Raw genomic sequence first — 8,359 nt, 5'->3', positions numbered from 1 at the left:
GGTGGGCGGGTAGGGGGAAGGGAAGGGAAGGGAGGGGGAAGGGGGAAGGGGGAGGGGGAGGGGGAGGGGGAGGGGGAGGGGAGGGGGAGGGGGAGGGGGGAGGGGAGGGGAGGGGAGGGGGTGGGGCGGGAGGGAGGGAGGGAGGGAGGGAGGGAGGGAGGGAGGGAGGGAGGGAGGGAGGGCGGGCGGGCGCGGGCAGGGGGGGGCGTGTACTGCTCTATTAACTATAACAGGCTTGCATTGACATCCATCCTCCACTCTCTCCCTCCCTCCCTCACTCCCTCCCCCTCCCCCTCCCCGCTCCCCGCCCCTTCCCTTCCCTTCCCTTCCCTTCCCCCCACCCGCCCGCCCTCCCTCCCGCCCTCCCGCCCCACCCCCTCCCCTCCCCCCCCCTCCCCCTCCCCCTCCCCCCTCCCCACCCCTTCCCTTCCCTTCCCTTCCCCCTACCCGCCCACCTCTCCCCCTTCCCTGCCCCTCCCCCTCCCCCTCCTCTCCTCTCCTCTGAGGAGAGGAGTGGTCCTCTCCCACGACCCACCCCGCCTCCTCCTCGTCCACCTGGTCCTCCTCCTCGTCCAGCTCGTCCTCCTTCTCGTCCACCTCCGACCACCTCGGGTAATACCTGGAACAGTAATGAATACTTTAAGTATAGGAACACATCAAAAATATTGTGTAAGGATTAATGTAATTAATTAATTAATTAATAATATAATAAATTGTATGAGATTATTCATAGCTACTGAATATGTGCTTGCACGAAAAATGAATTGAAATAATTTATTGTAAACGTGACAAGTTTGTAATATTTCAGATGAAATGTAATTACAAATGCCATTAAATATTATAAGAATATTAATTAAATGATGAATAATAAAATAAATTGTATAAGATTATTCATAGCTACTGAATATGTGCTTGCACGAAGAATGAATTGAAATAATTTATTGTAAATGTGACAAGTTTGTAATATTTCAGATGAAATATAATTACAATTGCCATGAAATATTATAAAAGTGTTTTACTTACCCAGCACAAATCCTCGTCCTCCTCGTCCTCCTCCTCGTCCACCTCCGACCACCTTCAACCACCTCAGGTTATACCTTGAATAGTAATAAATATTTTCAGCATGAGAACGAATCAAAAATAATGTATAAGGTTTATTATAATTTTTTTATCGATATAATCTACCAGAAAGATTATGAGAAGATGATAAAGTTATAGAAATTTTATTAGCGTACTGACAGCCACCGAATTTGGGGTTGCGCGAAAACCGAATTGAAATAATTTATTGTAAACGTGAACCAGGAACCACGGAGCGCTTATCCTGGAAGTCGAGAAATTTTATTAGCGGACTGACAGCTACCGAATTTGCGGTTGCGCGAAAAACGAATTGAAATAATTTATTGTAACCGTGAACCAGGAACTACGGAGCGCTTATCCTGGAAGTCGAGAAATTTTATAAGCGGACTGACAGCTACCGAATTTGCGGTTGCGCGAAAAACGAATTGAAATAATTTATTGTAAACGTGAACCAGGAACCACGGAGCGCTTATCCTGGAAGTCGAGAAATTTTATGAGCGGACTGACAGCTACCGAATTTGCGGTTGCGCGAAAAACGAATTGAAATAATTTATTGTAAACGTGAACCAGGAACTACGGAGCGCTTATCCTGGAAGTCGAGAAATTTTATTAGCGGACTGACAGCTACCGAATTTGCGGTTGCGCGAAAAACGAATTGAAATAATTTATTGTAACCGTGAACCAGGAACTACGGAGCGCTTATCCTGGAAGTCGAGAAATTTTATAAGCGGACTGACAGCTACCGAATTTGCGGTTGCGCGAAAAACGAATTGAAATAATTTATTGTAAACGTGAACCAGGAACCACGGAGCGCTTATCCTGGAAGTCGAGAAATTTTATTAGCGGACTGACAGCTACCGAATTTGCGGTTGCGCGAAAAACGAATTGAAATAATTTATTGTAAACGTGAACCAGGAACCACGGAGCGCTTATCCTGGAAGTCGAGAAATTTCATTAGCGGACTGACAGCTACCGAATTTGCGGTTGCGCGAAAAACGAATTGAAATAATTTATTGTAAACGTGAACCAGGAACCACGGAGCGCTTTTCCTGGAAGTGGAGAAATTTTATTAGCGGACTGACAGCTACCGAATTTGCGGTTGCGCGAAAAACGAATTGAAATAATTTATTGTAAACGTGAACCAGGAACCACGGAGCGCTTATCCTGGAAGTCGAGAAATTTTATTAGCGGACTGACAGCTACCGAATTTGCGGTTGCGCGAAAAACGAATTGAAATAATTTATTGTAAACGTGAACCAGGAACTACGGAGCGCTTATCCTGGAAGTCGAGAAATTTTATTAGCGGACTGACAGCTACCGAATTTGCGGTTGCGCGAAAAACGAATTGAAATAATTTATTGTAAACGTGAACCAGGAACCACGGAGCGCTTATCCTGGAAGTCGAGAAATTTCATTAGCGGACTGACAGCTACCGAATTTGCGGTTGCGCGAAAAACGAATTGAAATAATTTATTGTAAACGTGAACCAGGAACCACGGAGCGCTTATCCTGGAAGTGGAGAAATTTTATTAGCGGACTGACAGCTACCGAATTTGCGGTTGCGCGAAAAACGAATTGAAATAATTTATTGTAAACGTGAACCAGGAACCACGGAGCGCTTATCCTGGAAGTCGAGAAATTTTATTAGCGGACTGACAGCTACCGAATTTGCGGTTGCGCGAAAAACGAATTGAAATAATTTATTGTAAACGTGAACCAGGAACTACGGAGCGCTTATCCTGGAAGTCGAGAAATTTTATTAGCGGACTGACAGCTACCGAATTTGCGGTTGCGCGAAAAACGAATTGAAATAATTTATTGTAAACGTGAACCAGGAACCACGGAGCGCTTATCCTGGAAGTCGAGAAATTTTATTAGCGGACTGACAGCTACCGAATTTGCGGTTGCGCGAAAAACGAATTGAAATAATTTATTGTAAACGTGAACCAGGAACCACGGAGCGCTTATCCTGGAAGTCGAGAAATTTTATTAGCGGACTGACAGCTACCGAATTTGCGGTTGCGCGAAAAACGAATTGAAATAATTTATTGTAAACGTGAACCAGGAACCACGGAGCGCTTATCCTGGAAGTGGAGAAATTTTATTAGCGGACTGACAGCTACCGAATTTGCGGTTGCGCGAAAAACGAATTGAAATAATTTATTGTAAACGTGAACCAGGAACCACGGAGCGCTTATCCTGGAAGTCGAGAAATTTTATTAGCGGACTGACAGCTACCGAATTTGCGGTTGCGCGAAAAACGAATTGAAATAATTTATGGTAAACGTGAACCAGGAACCACGGAGCGCTTATCCTGGAAGTCGAGAAATTTTATTAGCGGACTGACAGCTACCGAATTTGCGGTTGCGCGAAAAACGAATTGAAATAATTTATTGTAAACGTGAACCAGGAACCACGGAGCGCTTATCCTGGAAGTCGAGAAATTTTATTAGCGGACTGACAGCTACCGAATTAGCGGTTGCGCGAAAAACGAATTGAAATAATTTATTGTAAACGTGAACCAGGAACCACGGAGCGCTTATCCTGGAAGTCGAGAAATTTTATTAGCGGACTGACAGCTACCGAATTTGCGGTTGCGCGAAAAACGAATTGAAATAATTTATTGTAAACGTGAACCAGGAACCACGGAGCGCTTATCCTGGAAGTCGAGAAATTTTATTAGCGGACTGACAGCTACCGAATTTGCGGTTGCGCGAAAAACGAATTGAAATAATTTATTGTAAACGTGAACCAGGAACCACGGAGCGCTTATCCTGGAAGTGGAGAAATTTTATTAGCGGACTGACAGCTACCGAATTTGCGGTTGCGCGAAAAACGAATTGAAATAATTTATTGTAAACGTGAACCAGGAACCACGGAGCGCTTATCCTGGAAGTCGAGAAATTTTATTAGCGGACTGACAGCTACCGAATTTGCGGTTGCGCGAAAAACGAATTGAAATAATTTATTGTAAACGTGAACCAGGAACCACGGAGCGCTTATCCTGGAAGTCGAGAAATTTTATTAGCGGACTGACAGCTACCGAATTTGCGGTTGCGCGAAAAACGAATTGAAATAATTTATTGTAAACGTGAACCAGGAACCACGGAGCGCTCATCCTGGAAGTCGAGAAATTTTATTAGCGGACTGACAGCTACCGAATTAGCGGTTGCGCGAAAAACGAATTGAAATAATTTATTGTAAACGTGAACCAGGAACCACGGAGCGCTTATCCTGGAAGTCGAGAAATTTTATTAGCGGACTGACAGCTACCGAATTTGCGGTTGCGCGAAAAACGAATTGAAATAATTTATTGTAAACGTGAACCAGGAACCACGGAGCGCTTATCCTGGAAGTCGAGAAATTTTATTAGCGGACTGACAGCTACCGAATTTGCGGTTGCGCGAAAAACGAATTGAAATAATTTATTGTAAACGTGAACCAGGAACCACGGAGCGCTTATCCTGGAAGTCGAGAAATTTTATTAGCGGACTGACAGCTACCGAATTTGCGGTTGCGCGAAAAACGAATTGAAATAATTTATTGTAAACGTGAACCAGGAACCACGGAGCGCTTATCCTGGAAGTCGAGAAATTTTATTAGCGGACTGACAGCTACCGAATTTGCGGTTGCGCGAAAAACGAATTGAAATAATTTATTGTAAACGTGAACCAGGAACCACGGAGCGCTTATCCTGGAAGTTGAGTTTCACCGCGTAGCGGACCCGAAGCGCGGGATCCGGGAGGTTGAGAACCCGGTACTCGAAATTTGCGGAGCGCGACTCTCATACGTCCGCTCTACTGCGCGGTTGTTTCCCGACTGAGGAATTTGGCTAGCTGATTTTGAATTGGTGACGTCACTTTCCGAACATCCGACATCCAAACTATGGTTTCGAACTTTGATACTATGTATGATGATGTATGATGTACGATGTATGATGTATGATGATATGATATGATGTATAATGCTTTTAGTTAGCAGACCCTTCGATGGTCAGCCGTTGACTGAAGATATATTCTTCAGTGAACGGGTCGGCTAATAACGCTGCCGTTCTGCGACAGTTGGATGATGAAAAATTTCGCTCGTATCTTTCAAATGTGTGTTAAAATACACTCGAAGTGTTAAGAAGCGTCGTTCTTTCTGTCCCTATCACCTTTCAAGGTCTTTAAATCACTACGCAGCGTTAAATACTGTCTCATATACGAAGCATCAATTTCATCTCGTTCAAAATTAGCGCATTCGTGATGTATTACAGTTACTCTGAATTTTTTTCCATCCGAATACTTTTCGAAAAACGATTCTGCTCCTCCACTCAACGCAGATACTTCACTTGCGACCAGCTAAAACAGCGTTTCGATTCTATGCCTATGAAAATTCAAGATCGAGAGAGCAAATGAAAAGTTGTTGGAATAATTATGAATAGTAATGTTATGGAATACATCGAGCGCGAGTCGAATAGAATCCCATTTCGAAATGAATAATTCTTCTCTTTTCATGTAATAGCTAATCTAGTAATATCGGTAAATAGTATGGTTGGAGGTGTTCGGAAATGGTAGGACATTTCGAAATGTAAAGTCGACGATGATCCGGTGCATCAATTTTATCATTACAGATTTCCTTTTCCCATGAGGCATAGAGTATTCAACAACGATAAAGCAGTCCTTAAAATTCATCATTCATCTCTGTCTGGAAAGCTAATTCGCAAGGCGTGGTATTCTAGATATGTCAAAACTAAGCTAGCGGCACGTGTTTGCATTGTTAGAAAAATACCCGTACTCTACATACACTGTTTCTAATCTTTTGCTACATTTGGTTTAATCCCCATGCTTCCACAGCACGAATAGTCGGAAATGTTTTTGATTATCCATAATAAAATAAAACAAGTAACAAAGCTTAAATTTATTGTTAAAGCTCTAATGAATACATCAAACTGCGGTCGAATCAATTCATTTATTATTTGCACATGACCTCTGTACATTTGATAAATTATTCCTAAATACATCGAAACATATATATTTATAATGAAATATCATGTAATGGGCTGTGTAAACTATAAACTACAATTTCTATCAAATAGCTGCTTTTATGTCAACAGGGCTTTGAGACTCAGCTAAGTTGGATCTTGATTTTTGCCATTGTATGTAGGACACCGGGTTACAAGAACAAATGCGAATTACGAAGAACTCCGTATTAGAGATAAGGATATGTTGGTTCAAGTATACCTATACACAGAAATCCGTATGTGAATATACTAAAACCTCTGTGTTTATTGTAAAAATCTAGTTTTAAACATGTGGATATATGTATATACACATGCATAAGTATACATATACATATATGCACATACATGTACATAAATAATTGCCAAGAAATTAGAAACACTCGCAACTTGTCGCAAATAGAGTAAAACGTAAGGTTAATAATATACAAATTACACAAGCGCACCATAAAACATGGCAAGGGTAATACTAGTGCAGTGATGGTACAAACTGAAGAAATATACATTTGCATATACATGATATAAATTAATAGGCTAGAAAAGGGTATTTAGAGAGCTTATCTAATTCCGATTTTGTCAGAATAGATCATTAACATAATCAATATACGGTTAAAGCTGTATTAGCTACATTCACTATTAGAGATAATATTTTTTATCCATTTTTGTAGTTATTTAATTTCTTGTACAACAATTCTTCAAATTTCACCGCAAAATGCCCAACGAGTTCTCGTAGTGCAAATACGAGTCCAATTACCTTGCAGTTGGCATTACATTGATTTTTGCCTTCTCGCGTCGAGTTATAAATACAGAGAAATCTCAATGTGAGCTCATTTCTATAAGATTTATTGCAGTGCTGTATTCGTAGCTATACCTTTTATTCTATATTATATACTGTCCTAAATTTTAAACACACAGCACAACAATGGCTGAAAGCACAATGGCAAGAAGAGAGGAGCAATCTGCATCTTAATAAATCTTTTCTTCTGCATACGTAGCGGAGCGATGTCACGTCGGAGGATATGTACTAGTGGATCACTAGGTGGGGCACAGATCTGAAACATAATTATGTTAAAAATTTTCAACATCTCTTGCAGAAAGTAGGTACGTTGCCAGACCTTACGTACCAACAATGAATATTCATAGAGGCTATATTCATAAATACTTACAAAAGTAAGCTAATATTTTACCCGCAATTGCTTATTACTGACAACTTGATATGATAATATCCCCTCCCCACATACATCTACTTCTACTCCTACTCTACTCCAACTCCTACTACTACGACTACTCCTATTCCTACTCCGACTTCTACCACTTCTACTTCTACTCCTACTACACCTACTCCTGATCCTACTCCTACTTCTACTCCTGATCCTACTCCTATTCCTGATCCTACTCCTACTCTAATGAATATGATAAAAATGTTATACTCACAGTGTACAAGTCCTCGTCATCCTCGTCCTCCTCCTCGCCCACCTCGATCACCCGCAACCACCGCTAACCACCTCGTGTTATACCTGGAATAGTAATAAATATTTTTAGTATAGGAACACATAAAAAATATTATGTCAGTATTAATATAATCAATCAATTAATTAATATGTAATAAATTTTATAATCGCATTTGAAGCTACTGAACATCTGCTTACGCGAAAAATAAATTGAAATAATTTATTGTAAACCTGACAAGTTTGTAATATTTCAGATGAAATATAGTTACAATTGCCATCAAATATTATAAAAATGTTTCACTCACCGAGCACAAATCCTTGTCCTCCTCGTCCACCTTGTTCTCCTCGTCTTCCTCGTCCTCCTCCTAGTCTAGCTCGACCACCTCCAACCACCGCCGACCACCTTCAACGACTACTGCTAACCACCTCGGGTTATACCTGGAATAGTAATAAATATTCTCAGTATAAGAACACATCAAAAACATTATGTAAGGATTGATATAATTAATTAATTGATTAATAATATAGTAAATATCATTAGCACATTTATAGCTATTGAATTTGTGCTTGCGCGAAAAATGAATTGTAATAATTTATTGTAAACATGACAAGTTTGAAATATTTCAGACAAAATACAATTACAAATGCCAGAAAATATCATGAAAATGTTTTACTCACCGTGCACAAATCCTCGTCCTACTCCTCGTCCACCTCCGACTATCTCCAACAATCACCGATAACCACCTCGGGTTACACCTCGAATACTAATTAATATTTCGAATATTAGAACACGTCAAAAATATTGTGTGAGGATTCATGCCCAATTGCAATT

This window comes from Neodiprion fabricii, chromosome 6 (genome assembly GCF_021155785.1).
Source record: "Neodiprion fabricii isolate iyNeoFabr1 chromosome 6, iyNeoFabr1.1, whole genome shotgun sequence".
NCBI classification, from domain to species: Eukaryota; Metazoa; Arthropoda; class Insecta; order Hymenoptera; family Diprionidae; genus Neodiprion; species Neodiprion fabricii.
The sequence above is the reverse complement of the archived record's forward strand: the minus strand, read 5'-3'. Positions refer to the sequence as shown.